This window comes from Elaeis guineensis, chromosome 16 (genome assembly GCF_000442705.2).
Source record: "Elaeis guineensis isolate ETL-2024a chromosome 16, EG11, whole genome shotgun sequence".
In the NCBI taxonomy this organism is placed as follows: domain Eukaryota; kingdom Viridiplantae; phylum Streptophyta; class Magnoliopsida; order Arecales; family Arecaceae; genus Elaeis; species Elaeis guineensis.
The window spans coordinates 46,280,180-46,295,664 of NC_026008.2; positions in this window are offsets into that span (position 1 = coordinate 46,280,180).

The window sequence follows — 15,485 nt, forward strand, 5'->3', positions numbered from 1 at the left end:
TAATAATATTTTCACTATCAATAACTAATAATATTTAATTATAATAATTTATAATTCATATTTATTACTAATCAAATAATAATAATTTATTATAATCAGATAATAATATTTAATTATTAATAAAATAATAATATTTAATTACTAATCAAATAATAATATTTATTATTAATTAAATATCCTGAATATCTTGAATTCAATGAATCCACAGATGTTAGAGAAATATTAAACTTTCAGTTGGAATGACTTTTGGGAATACTACACAGCTTAAGGAAGGTGTTACAGCCTTTATAGCATACAGGAGGATTTTGATTATGTGTACAAGAAGAACGAAATCGTTGGATAATTGCTATATGCAAGCTCGTGTGTGGACGAAGGATTCATGCTTCTCCTGTACAGAGGAAGTTTACCTATCAAATAAAGACATTCCAATCTGTACATAACTGTGGACGGCAATTTGAGAATCATAATGCCACATCTACCTTTCTAGCAGAGAAGTATTTTGATGAGATTAGAAGTGACATAAAATAGAGTGTCAAGGGCTTTGGAGAGCAAGTTAGGAGGGATGTGAAGATTTATTTCGAGGGCACAGTGCTATGGGGCCAAAAGCAGAGCATTGGAGATTATTTAGGGCAGCCATAGGGAGCAATATGCCTATTTATGGGAATACTGTCAGATTATCGGACAAACTAATTTTGGGAGCACGATGTTATTGGATGTTAGTAGGCACGATGAGAGTAGCCAGTCCATTTTTAGAAGGTTATATTGTGATCTTGCAGCATGCAAGCAGGGCTTCATTAAAGACTACAGACCTATCATTAGTTTGGACGGTTGCCACTTGAAGGGCTTTTTTGAATGACAGCTCTTAGCTGTAGTGGGGAAGGATGGAAATATAAATATTTTTTCTGTTGCAAGGGCCATTGTAGAGGTCGAGATGAAAGATAGCTGGAGTTGGTTTTAACCTTGCTTACAACAGGATATTGGTCCATTAGAAGAGCATGGATGGACCTTTATGTCTGACAGACAGAAGGTTTGTTTGTCTTGTTAAAAAACTTATTCAATTCTCCTAATACACTTGATTTTGTATGTAATTTATCTTTTCTCAATTCTTTTATAGGGTCTTATGGAGACCTTCCAGAGTGTTATTCTTACTGATGATCATAGATTTTGTTTGCAACACTTGCACGCTAATTTTAAAACCGCTGGGTTTAAGGGCAAGAACTATAGAGATGCCTTTTGGAAGTATGCCAGGGCAAACACACTTCCACACTTTGAGACTACCATGAAGAAGCTGCGACAATTCGATGAGACAGCATGGTAGTGGCTCCGACAACATCCACTAGAGATATGGTCGGACATGCTTTCAATACTAGAAGTTTAGTATGCTCTTGAATAACATATGTGAGTCATTCAATATCATTGATGCTCGAGACAAGTCTATCATTATCTTGTTGGAGACTATTTGGAGGCTATTGATGCAATGATTTCAATCCAAAAGAGAATGCTTGCAGAAAATTATGGGATCCCTATATCCTAAGATTTAAAAATGATTGGAGAAAGTAAAGTTGGAGGCCATGGACTACCACTACATATGGGGAAGAGGCCATAGATTTGAAGTTGAGCATCACAATAATAAATTTGTTGTTGATTTGGAGGAGAGTATATGTGGATGTAGGGTATGAAATTTAACTGGCATCCCATGCTGCCATGCTGCAGCAGCTATTATGTATGTTAGGAAAGAAGTAGAATATTTTGTTAGTATATGGTACACTAAAGTAATATGGGCATTGACCTATGAATATATCATTGAGCCGGTATCAAGCATGAAATCTTGGCCAAGGATAAAATACCCCATTGTATCCTCCCTCCTCTAAAGGCTCTTCCAAGTAGACCCAAGAAGGCAAGAAGAAAAAAAAAGATGAGCCAAAAGATTCTAGTAGATACAGGAGGGGTACATCCTTAAGGTACAAAAATTGCCAACAGTGGGGCCATAACTTTAGGACTTACAAATTAAGGCCCTAGAAGGACAAGGCGAAGAAGAAATAAGATACCACTTACATCTAGTCAAACTGAGAGCCAAATTAGTAGAAAAAGAGAGAGATTACAGGTACGTTTATATTCAATATTGAAATTAATGAATATTTACTTATCTTTTTGTACTTTCTTTACCGGCTAAAGACAGTGAGAGAAGGAAGAAGATAGCAACTTCAGAGGGTACATCTTCCCAGCCAGCTCTATCCCAGCTTTTGTCCTCCTAGCTAGGAGCTACTTCCTCCTAGCCAGCTCCCTCCCAGCCTCTGTCCTCCCAGTCAGGAGCTACTATTACTCAACCTGCTCATTCTTTCTTATAGCCAGCTTTCTTTCAGCTTGCAGCAGATCATTTGTCTCAGACAGAGCACTCCATTCATCTCAACCATGAGATGTATTGTGGCCATTTTAGATGTATCAGGGCCATTTTGGTTGTACCAAGGCCATTTTGGATATATCAGGGATTTCATTGTATTTTGTATGTATTTTTGAATCCACTTGGGTGTATTTAGGTTGTTCTATCTATGCATTGATACTTTGTCTTATGTTATGAAACATTATAAAACAATTTGATACATTTTAAATGCATGTGATACATTGTGATTTGTTAGCCAAATTTTATATATTTTCTATGAAATTTTATTAAAAATTAAGATATTTTGATGCATGTGATTAAAAAAGTTCTTATAGGTATTCCGAAACTGCATAAGATAATGTGCCTCTGTTCACTTTTTTCTGAAAACAGTGGGTGTATATTCAACACTTTGATAGTATAGGAGGTGTAAGTGTAACAACAATAAAATGTTAGGGTTATTTATCAAAACTTTTTAATATAATAGGGGATAAGATTGCGAGTCTCAGAGAAGTTCAAGGAGGATACTTATAGGTTCTTAAAATAATTCAAACCATTACTTTATGATATTCTAACTTCAGAAAATGAATATACATGTCAGGAATTGTAAGAAATCCTTAACTATGCAACTAGTTCTTAATTCAGAACATGATTCTTGAATCCTTTGAACTGTATTTGAGATAATATATTACATGTTCAACTTGTAAGTATGCTGTATCATTAACAATGTAGCACTTATAACAACCATCACTGCTATCAACTTAGAGAAAACTTTTTTTCTTTCATAAAGGATAACAAAATACAACAATCTACTCGAAATATCCTTAAAACAATGTACAAGATTTCTGGAATAAAATTGGGACATTCAATCGAGAACAATCAGTACATTTAAAATAAAGAATCAATTATATAAAAAAGTATAGCAATCCAGCATACTAGCATACACCAAACCAACCAGGTGGCCCTTCTTTTGTAGCTTAGTATTTAGCCCTCAAGCTTTTTGTTCCATTGTAAAAGCCTGTTGATAATATCCTTGTCCCTAGTATTTGAAGGGGGATCATGCCAATGAAAGTATCCATAGCCCCCCATTTACCTGACAAACAATTTGAAGTTAAACATAAAGATTAGACATTGTGATAGAAAATGACAAAAATGACTGTTGTACCTCATATATCCCGCATCCAAAGAAATGTTGATCAGGATTTGCGGTGGTCCAAGAGGTCCTCAGTGATAATTTGGTTCCACAATGGCAAAAATTGAAACTTCAGGAGGAGGTGTAACTAGAAGAGCTCGATTGGAAACCCTCCATTACCTCTTTCTCCATCGATAACCTTTCCTTTCTTCCACGAATTTCTTCTTCTCCACCCACAGTGTACATGGTGACTCTTTCTTCTCTACCCACGATAGGTTTAATTGAAGATCTCTCTCAGCAAGGACCATAGACTCGCTCGTTTTCCTACCCTCTAAATTTAGGGTATCCAAAATAATAGGTCACATGAGGCATGTGATTTTACCTTTTAGCGCTTTGGCTAACACTCGACTAGGAATTGAAATCAAGGGTAATTTTGCGATTTCAAAAAAATAAGACATCATGTGAAGATCATGTGATAGTATTCCATTAATGAAAATAGAGAAAAGAATAATTGATACACTTCAACAATTTGGAGGGTCTAATTGAAATATTTTAAACTTGAGGGGGTATAAATGAAATAGAGGTAAACTTTAGGGGGTGTCCATGTAATTTTTTTAAAAAGGAGAATAAAACCACATCTTGAAGATGTGATTTTATTTTGAATAAAAATTGAAATCACATATTCAACATGCGATTTTAGTTTTAAATTTTAAGTTTTTTGTTATGATAAACGACATCACTTGAAATCATATGTTGAACATGTGATTTCAAATCTGAAATCGCATGTTCAACATGCGGTTTGACTATCTTCATGCCAACTCAGCCCACGTGCCGTATGTTCAAAAATAAAATGGAAGAAGGAATAGATTTAAAAATAAATATTAAAAAATAATATTTTAAAAAAATTTTAATCGTCAAGCATGTCCGGGAGCTCAAATCAGAGAGGGAATCAAATGGACGGTTCAGATATAAGGATTATTCGAAGAACCAATTGAGGGTTAGGTTGTGGGGAAGCATGATCGGAGCGGGTAATGTGTTAGAACAAGAAGCAATTGATCGTACGCCAAGGCCTGCCTCCAACCGTCGAAAGCCCAAGGACACGGTCTGACAAGCCCCGATGGGGCCATCCAACGTATACGATGCATCGCCTTCGGCAAGGATATTATAATTCTCCCAACCCTCTGCGCATGCCAGACGGAGCAAAGAGCGATGAGTGATCATGTTTGATGGGTCCAGATTTTTGATGTGCTAAGTTAACCGTTCGGCTGCTGCGATGAACACTGTTGATGCAGAATTCCTTCCAGGTCGTGTGATGCATCTGACCCAGACGCACACTAATAATAGAAATTGATAGTATGATGCCCATGGGAAGGTTCGAAGTGGCTTCGTGCATGCACCAGGTGCAAGTGGACCGTGCAAATCCCATGGTGGATAACACACCATGCGACTCCTTGTATTTCATCGATTCCTGATTGCGCGCTCTCCACCATGTATATGCTTTAAGATTTGTCCTGATTCACTTACACCCGGTGCATGCAGTAATTTCTCTTATGCAAGAGAGAAAGCTAACATGATCCTATGGCTAGCAATAGGCTCGCAGAGATGACAGCCAAAGTTCTTTTTTCAAAAGAGAAATTTTTTGTGCACCACCCGTGGTGTAGAAAATCTGACATGGAGCACACCGCATTGTCTTATTGGACCACGTAGTCATCACTTTCTAATGCATATTTAATATTTATATTTATATTTTTTTGTTTGAAATTTTGAATGATAAAAATATTTTTGTTGAAAATTATGGCACTTCTTCTTAAAAATTATGACATCCCTTCACAAAAATTATGATACCCCTTTCCTTTTGAAAAAATTATAATACCCCTTCACAGAATTATGGCACCTCTTCATAAAAATTATGACACTCCTCCTTCACAGAATTATGGCACCCCTTCATAAAAATTATGATACTCCTCCTTCACAGAGGTGTTGTAATTTTTATGAAGGGGTGTCATAATTTTTAAGGAGTGTCATAATTTTTTCTAAAGTATAAGAGCGTCATAATTTTTATGATAGGGTGTCATAACTAAAGAGTATGGATATTTTCGTCATACAAAATTTTTAAACGAAAAAGATGATCTACAGGCATTGAATGTATGTTGGAAAGTGATGACTATGTGGATCAATCGGATAAGATGGTGCACTTCATGTCGAATTTTCTACATCATCCGTAGTGCACCAAAAATTTTCCTTTTTAGAAAGCAGAAGAATGTAAAAGCTGTTTACAAGATACAGAAAATATAAGAAAAAAATTATAATTATAATCAGACAAAAGACACATAGAATATAAGAGGAAGAAAGAGAAAATTGAAGAAATAGAAAAACTGCAAGGAAACATAGCCATCCAAACTCTAGCAAAGGTAGACATGACCCTCCAAAAATAAATAAGCTACAAATGAAACAGCAAATACAAACCAGAATAGCCCAGAAGGATTAACAGGTTGATAAGGCCATAAGCTTATAGCCCAAGCTTAAAGTACAAGAGCATTATTGCAATGCTATCGGTAGCCATTTTTAAATGAACACATTCCAACTATATTATCACGGATCTCGATAAATAGTTCCTTTGTTACGGTAATACAACTATAACTCCATGTCGAATTCATGTCACAGAATTGCATCAAAAAAGAATTCATGTCATAGAATTATATCAAAAAGAAATTATGTCGCTACAAAAATTTCTGCACTGAACACATCGAAAAAATTCATGTCACTGCAAAAATAGCTGTATTTTGTGGAACATATCACAAGATAAGATACGATAAGATAAAAGATATCATAGTTTCTGATTCAGCCCAGAGTATATTTTGGTGCAATAGTTTCAATGATCCCTGTGCTCTTGTTCAAGATGAATAGTCTTCTCAGGTTGATAGCAGGCAATTGAGAATTGGTGAAATACAAAGGGCATTAGCGTGTTATCCACAGCGTGGTCCAATTGCAACTGGTGCGTACAACACGAAGAAGACTTCAGTCCAAAAGCGGCTTTGACATTGCCCATAGGAAAATCTTTAGCATGGAGCTGCACAAAAAAAAAAAAAGAAAAAGAAAAAAAAATATATATAATGATCTAAGTTTATTAGAAATATATTTTTATTAAAAAATATAGAAAAAGACTATTCAAATTATAACCATATATTCATACAACTTTTTTTTTTATTGAAATGTAGGCTATTGATTTCAGTCTTTTGCATTTATAACCAAATTATAATGTAGGCTATATATCAGTACGTTATAGGTTACAAATAATTTGGTAATATATAAATTGCAATCAGAATTAAATGCGAAAATACAATCTTATCTCCTACCTTCATAATTATAAATTTGTAATCAATTAAAAGGAGATCTGAAATAGAAAATTCAGAATTAATCAAAACTTCAAGAAATCCAGAAACACAAATCATAGAAACCTAACTTAGATGATAACATGAGCAACATCAATGGATATAGAAAATCGAGAAACCTAACTTCAGAAAATCTATATGTTGGAGATGATTTTGTACTGACCGAAGCCGTAAAGCATAAAAAAGAAGGATTGATCCTTCAAGATTTTCAAATCCTGTGGCTCATTTAAAATTCAAACGATCCCGATATACAGTTGTCCACAGAGCAGATAAAGAAGAAATAACAAATATTTTCTTCGATAACGATCAAATCCGGCTTTCTACCTGTAAGGATCTCTAAGGTATGAAATCTCCTCTCTCCCCTTCTTCCTATTTGTTGTCAGAATTTTAACCTGAGTGTCAAAGATTCTCACCGGAGCCATCTTCGGTTGGAAACTTTTCTTGCACGTCATCATCGCCAACCTATCATTGTCGTCCAACTCCAACTGATCCGACTTCGAGATGAAATCCTGCGTCAACACTATATAACACCACACAAAAGCCAAGAAGAACATCAAGAAAACACGGATAACATCAGAAATGAAGAACTTCAAGAAATATGAGAAAATTTATGAAAAAAATAACAAATCTAGACTTACCGACTCACAATGCCTTTTCATTTCTGTAGCCGTTCAAAATCTGCATGCAGTTTGCTGCCCAGATATCTTGGCACAAGCCAAGCATCAAGTAGATCCATCCTCCAGCACCTTGCGAAAGATGATGTCCCAGAAGATCCGCGGAACTGGTGGTTGGAGCGTGCGCGAATGACAGATCGTTGAATTCTCCGTGGATGACCGCCACGGCTGCAGAGGAGTGGTCGAGGATTGCCTTCAAATAGTAGTACGAGCGCATGTGCTCCACTTCATACGGCACCTCCCCCAGGTTATCATAGCCAATGACATAGTCGGTGATGCGGCTGTCAGAGTCACGGACGACACCGACGATGTCGAAGAACGTGGCGACGGATGGGAGGCCAAGGATGCCCTGGTGAGCGGATTGAGAGCGTGAAGCTCCGAGAGCTCGTCGACGGTGATCAGCCACCCCTCGGAGGATCCGATGCACAAGCGACCGTGGATCTCCGAGAGGTGGATTTTGTACATCTTCTGGTCCAGGTGGCTGAAGAAGCGGCGGGTGTCGGGATCCCTCGTGCTATTGGAAAGCATCAGCCATGGGATCTGCGGCTTCGACAGGCAAGGCCTCTCGGCCACCGTCGAACACCATGAGTAGCAGACGGCAGCGAATCGGAGGTAGTCGGCCACCTCCAGATGGCCGAGTATGAGAGCCTATAGCTCGGGAAGAAGGCCGGCCCAGGACATGGCAGCTTAAAGAAGGTAATATCTTTATTGAGGATAATTTCTGATTCTTACTTTTCATTGTTCTCCAATAGGAGTATATATAGATTACAAGGTCTAGCTATTTTTGCAATTACAAGAAGAAGGAATATCTCGATTACATACTAAGTAAAGAGAAACCAAATATAGAATAGCTAAACAAGGAGAAAGACCAAATAGGAGTGCCAGCCAAATATGAATATGTGTTGACTTGCTAAACATAGAAAAGAGCCAAATAAGAGTGCAAGCCAAAATAGAATGTTGGGTTGGAATGAGTGTGTGCTGATACACCCCCTCAAGATGAAGAATCAGGAGCACGAATCTTCAGCTTGTCCCTTAGGAACCTAAAACGGGAGGTACCCAAGGGCTTGGTGAGAATATCGGCAAGCTGATCTTGGGTGGAGATGAACTGAACAGATAGTTGATGTCTTGCAACACGTTCACGAACGAAATGAAAATCAATTTTGACATGCTTCGTGCGAGCATGGAAAACAGGATTGGCCGACAGATAAGTGGCCCCAATATTGTCACACCATAGAATCGGGAGACCATGTAAGGGATGGCCAAGTTCCTGAAACAATGACTCAAGCCAGATAAGTTCAGCTGATGCATCTGCTAAGGCTTTATATTCAGACTCTGTGGACGAGCGGGCAACTGTTTTCTGTTTATGAGATGCCCAAGAAATGAGGTTGGGGTCGAAAAAATTACATAGCCTCCAGTGGAACGCCTATCAGTCCCACTACCCGCCCAATCTGTATCCGAGAAAGCTTGGAGAGAGCGAGAGGTGGATCGACGAGTGTGTAACCCATGATCAGCTGTAGCTTGAAGGACCGTAAGATGCGTTTGACCATAATCCAGTGATCAGTATTAGGAGATTGCATAAACTGACATACTTTATTCACTGCAAAGAAATATCCGGACGTGTCATTGTAACATACTGAAGAGCCCCAACAATGGAGCGATACTGTGTGGGGTCCGGATGGGGAGCACCCCCTGAATCAGAATCCTTTGTCATGACCATTGGGGTCTGAACAGGTTTACAATCAACCATATCTGCCTTTAAAAGAAGATCTTTAATGTAGCGGTTTTGAGATAATAATAATCCAGTAGAGTTCCGAACAACCTCAATTCCTAAGAAAAAATGGAGATCACCAAGATCCTTAATAGAAAATTCCTTAGCAAGTTGTTGAAGGAGAAGAGAGATCTGACTGGAGTCATTGCTGGTTACCAAAATATCATCAACATAGATAAGCAATAGAGGACATGAGACCTCATCCTTAAAATAAATAATGAAGGATCAGTTTTGCTGGCAACAAACCCTAGTCGGAGAAGAAACTGGAAGAGATGGTGAAACCAAGCACGGGGTGCTTGTTTTAACCCATATAAAGATTTGTGGAGATGACAGACATAATCTGGATGGTCGCAGTCCTCAAACCCTGCGGTTGGGACATGTAGACTTCTTCTGTTAGGTTGCCATGTAAAAAGGCATTATGAACATCTAATTGCCGGATGGACCAACCTTGAGAGATTGCAATACTTAGAATAGACCGAATGGTGGTAGGTTTGATAACCGGACTGAATATCTCGTTGTAGTCGAGGCCAAGTTGCTGATGGAACCCTTTAGCAACTAGACGCGCTTTGTAACGCTCGAGAGACCCATCAGCTTTTCTCTTGATCCTGTACACCCATTTACACCCGACCAAATTCTTTTGATGAGATGAACGTGGAACAAGAGACCACGTACCATTGCGAATTAAGGCATTAAATTTTTCAGTCATTGCAGCACGCCACTCAGAGTGTTTAGAGGCTTGAGTAAAGCAAGTAGGTTCTATGGTGAGGATAGTGGTGGTGAGGGCGGATGGCTGGTTGGAATGGGGTCGAAGTACCATGGAATGTATACGGGTGGGATTGGAGGAGATGGAGATAGATGAACTGGTGGCCATGAGAGAGCACAGAAGGAGGAAGAAGAAGAGATGCTCGTTGGAGCTTCAAGACTCTGATACCATAAAGAAGGTAATATCTTTATTGAGAATAATTTCTGATTCTTACTTTTCATTGTTCTCCAATAGGAGTATATATAGATTACAAGATCTAGCTATTGTAGCAATTACAAGAAGAAGAATATCTCGATTACATACTAAGTAAAGAGAAACCAAATGTAGAATAGCTAAACAAGGAGAAAGATCAAATAGGAGTGCCAGCCAAATATGAATATGTGTTGACTTGCTAAACATAGAAAAGAGCCAAATAAGAGTGCAAGTCAAAATAGAATGTTGGGTTGGAATGAGTGTGTGCTGATACAGCTAATCAATATTTCTCTCTCGCTCTCTGAATCCCAACTATCTACCCAACCCAACTATTTATACCATACGATATCAGAATCCTGTTTCGACTGGGACTGGGACTCCATTATCAAAAGACTATGACTAGGATTCGGGCTTTTATGACTGGGACTCCATTATTAATTAATAATTAATAATAAAACATAATTATTTGATTAATAATAAAATATTATTATTTGCTTAATAATAAAATATACTTATTTTATTAATAATAAAATATCATCATTTTATTAATAATATAATATCATCATTATTAGAAATAGAAATAGAAGGTATTTTTTAATATAATATTAATGCATTAAAATTAATAAAAGTGATATATTAATAATATAGTAATAAAAAAGTTATATTGATAAAATAATATATTAATGCATTAATAATATGATATTTTATTAAAAATTAATAAATATATTTATCACTAAAAAAATTTTACATAATAATAAATTTGCTCATCTGCAATCCCTATCACCCCACGCGAACATAAAACCCCCCACCCTCTCCACCCTCCCCCGACCCCTACACCCGCACCGCACGCCCCCCGCGACCCACCCCCTCCTCCGACCCCTGCACTCACACCCCATGCGCCCCCCCATGCTGCACCCCACTGCCCCCCATCGCCCGATACCCCCCTCCTCCCCAATCCTAGCGAAGCCTGCACCGGTGCCCCTGACTTGCCCCTTGGTACGAATCCGGAAATGAAAAAAATGGAGATGTGGGAATGAAAAAAAGGAATGAAATCACATCATGAACATGCATTTCACTGAAATCGCATGTTCAGCATGCGGTTTCAATTTTAAATTCAAAAATAAACTTAAATTTTAAATTTTTAACTATGATGGGCACATCAAATAATAATATTTAGTCATAAATAAAATAATAATATTTTATTACTAATAAATAATAATATTTTATTATTAATAAAATAATAATATTTAATTATTAATTTAATAATCATATTTTATTACTAATCAAATAATAATATTTTTTACTAATCAAATAATAATAATTTATTACTAATCAGATAATAATATTTAATATTAATAAAATAATAATATTTAATTACTAATCAAATAATAATATTTTATTATAATCAAATAATAATATTTTATTATTAATCACATAATTGTATTTTATTATTAATTATATATATGTATATTTTTCTTTTTTTTCTTTTCGTTTCTACCTTCCCTTCCTCTCACCCCCCCGATGATCCTCTACCTTCGTCTGTCGGTGGTCGACCCACATCCACCCTCCCTCCGATGTGCCACCCGTGGCACCTTCACCCGACAGCCACTTCTCTACACCGTCCCTCCCGAGTCCCATGCTCGTTTCTCCCTGTCGCAGGCCCCCACATCCCCCTACAACTCTCCAATATCGTACCTCCCCTCAGCCCATGTGCCCGCACCCATGGCCCCTGCCACCCGATGCCCCCCCACAACCCCCTCGGCCCCGACGAAGCCTGCATCCGCACCTCCTGCACTCTGCACGAGCACAAAACTACCCCCTAACCCCTTACGCCCTCCCCCAGCCCTTGCGCTCACACCCCATGCGCCGCCCCCCCCCCCCCCGCCCCAGCAGCCCAGCACCCCTCTTCCCTTCCTGGTCCTGGCAAAGCCCTCACTTGAGCCCCCTGCTTATCTCTTGGTATGAGCCGAGGATGAAAAAAAAATGAGATGCACCCTTGGGAACAAAAAAAAAAGAAAAATTTACACGGACTCCCCGTCAAGTTTTCTTCAATTTCACTTACACCCTTTCAAATTTAAAACATCTCAATTAGACCCTCTAAATTATCGAAGTATATCAATATGCTCCTTCCATCTATTTAAGTGATAATGTCATTATGTTGTCCTTCAAAAATACAGAAATGCCCATCCCTCCCTTCAAAATCTATTACGACGACGACCCTCCCTATTTCAACATCCATCATTTTGCATCCCTTACTTCTGATAATTGTTCTCCGATGATATTCCAATGACGACCTCCATCCCACTCTCTGTTTCGATCGAGCAGTGTCTCCTCCCTTGTGCATGAGCATGATAGCCTCTTGAATACCTTATTTCCATCCATTGGTGAGCCCTACATCTTCTTTTATCAATAATATATCTTTTAACAATTTATTTTTCATATAAAATCATGATTATGATGATTATTCTATTGATGTATGTCTCTTTAGTGGCCGACCGATAGTTTTAGGATTTTTTGATCGTAAATCGATACTTTTAGGATTTTTTTCTCTGCTTTTTATGGTCCCTCTATCCTTACATATTTTGTGATCCTATTTTTGATAAGCGTGAGCATAACAGATGGAATCCATAGGAAGCCTCCCACAATCAAATGTCATTCTCTTTTCAGAAATATTTCAGTTTAGCCAAGTAGTGTTTTTAGTATCCTATGTTTCTTGTTCATTGTGTAGGGATGGACTCTGATTGACCCAGTATTTTTTATTTTTTAGTGTCTTCTATCTTTTGTACATGTCCACATGACTGCTATATCAGATTAACCCAATTATCAAGAAAAAGGTCAGATTCTCCTGTGGCATACCTCTCATAGACTCTGACTTATTCTCCTATGGCTTACGTGCTTACAGCAACTAAAGATTCTCAACTTAAGCCAAAACTCCATTGTATCAATTCCTTAGGCAAGCACCTATTTTGAATCTTAGCAGTATGCAAAAATTTATAGTCTAAACTCTATTAAGTAACATCCACCAATATTTCACTTAAGTCACTTTTTAATGTTCTGTGTCTCTTGTTCATTGTGCAAGGATGGACTTTGACTTATTTACCGTACAAATCCACTATGGTGGATCTTTCAAATACCATCCAACCTATCATTATAGTCAAGCTGGTAGTCGATAGTTTGATAATTATGGTAAAAGCAGATTTAGTATCACAGAGATAGAGGACATGATGAGCCAGTTAGGGTACACAAATTGTATCTATTTTTATTACCTAATACCAGGACAGACATTACAAAATGGCTTGAGAAAATTAAGGTGTGATGCCGACATATTGGAGATGTTGGGTTCAATGCGAGGTGCTGACATGGTTGAGGTATATGTTGAGCCCCAAGCAGATGCAGGTAATGTTCCTTCATTTGAAATAGGCAAATAGAGCCTGTTGGTGTGTATCCCAATCATAGGGGAGGAGATGCCCACTAAAAAAGATATAACTACATCAACACCAAGAATCTGAGTAAAGAGATTGGCAATGAAAAGGATAGGTGGCTTTAGGTTTAAACTTGATGAGAAATTAAAAGGGGTTGAAGCTGCCACTTCAAAGCCTACAATTGCCAGTGAAAGTAGTAGTGATGAATCTCTTAGTCAGCTAAATGATTCGGATGATGATGACGATGATCTTTTTGATGATTATGTAGATAGAGATGTACTTGAGGAGGAGTTGAGATCTTGGGCATATCATTCTCCACCTCATGAGAAAGCTAATTTTTTGGAGAGGAGCAGCCTACTGATAGAGAATCAGATAGTAGTAGCAACTCCAATCTCTGCAGCATGAGCAATGACGGTGATTCTGATGCTAGTATTCGAGTTCTGAATATCCTGAAATCAATGAATCCACAGATGTTAAGAGAAATATTAAACTTTCAGTTGGAATGACTTTTAGGAATGCTACATAGTTTAGGAAGGTGTTACAGCTTTATAGCATACGGGAGGATTTTGATTATGTATACAAGAAGAACAAGGCCAGTTGGATAATTGCTATATGCAAGCTCGTATGTGGGGGAAGGATTCATGCTTCTCCTGTACAGAGGGAGTTTACCTATCAAATAAAGACATTCCAATCTGTACATAACTGTGGACAGCAATTTGAGAATTATCATGTCACATCCACCTTTCTAGCGGAGAAGTATTTTGATGAGATTAGAAGTGACATAAAATAGAGTGTCAAGGGCTTTCGAGAGTAATTAGGAGGGATGTGAAGATTTCTATTTCGAAGGCACAGTGCTATAGGGCCAAAAGCAGAGCATTGGAGATTATTTAGGGCAGCCACAAGGAGCAATATGCCTATTTATGGAATACTGTCAGATTATCGAACAAACTAATTTTGGGAGCACGATGTTATTGGATGTTAGTAGGCACGATGAGAGTAGTCAGTCCATTTTTAGAAGGTTATATTGTGGTCTTGCAATATGCAAGCAGGGCTTTATTAAAGACTACAGACATATCATTAGTTTGGACGGTTGCCACTTGAAGGGCTTTTTTGAATGACAACTCCTAGCTGTAGTGGGGAAGGATGAAAATATAAATATTTTTTCTGTTGCATGGGCCATTGTAGAGGCTGAGATGAAAGATAGCTGGAGTTGGTTTTAACCTTGCTTACTACAGGATATTGGTCCATTAGAAGAGCATGGATGGACCTTTATGTCTGACAGACAAAAGGTTTGTTTGTTTTGTTAAAAAACTTGTTCAATTCTCCTAATACACTTGATTTTGTACGTAATTTATTTTTTCTCAATTCTTTTATAGGCTCTTATGGAGACCTTTCAGAGTGTTATTTCTACTGCTGATCATAGATTTTGTATGCAACACTTGCACGTCAATTTTAAAACCGCTGGGTTTAAGGGCAAGAACTATAGAGATGCCTTTTGGAAGTATGCCAGGGCAAACACACTTCCACACTTTGAGACTACCATGAAGGAGTTGCGACAATTCGATGAGACAGCATGGTAGTGGCTCCGACAACATCCACTAGAGATATGGTCGTGACATGCTTTCAGTAGTAGAAGTCAGTTTAGTATGCTCTTGAATAACATATGCGAGTCATTCAATATCATTGATGCTTGAGACAAGCCTATCATTATCTTGTTGGAGACTATTTGGAGGCTATTGATGCAATGGTTTTAATCCAAAAGAGA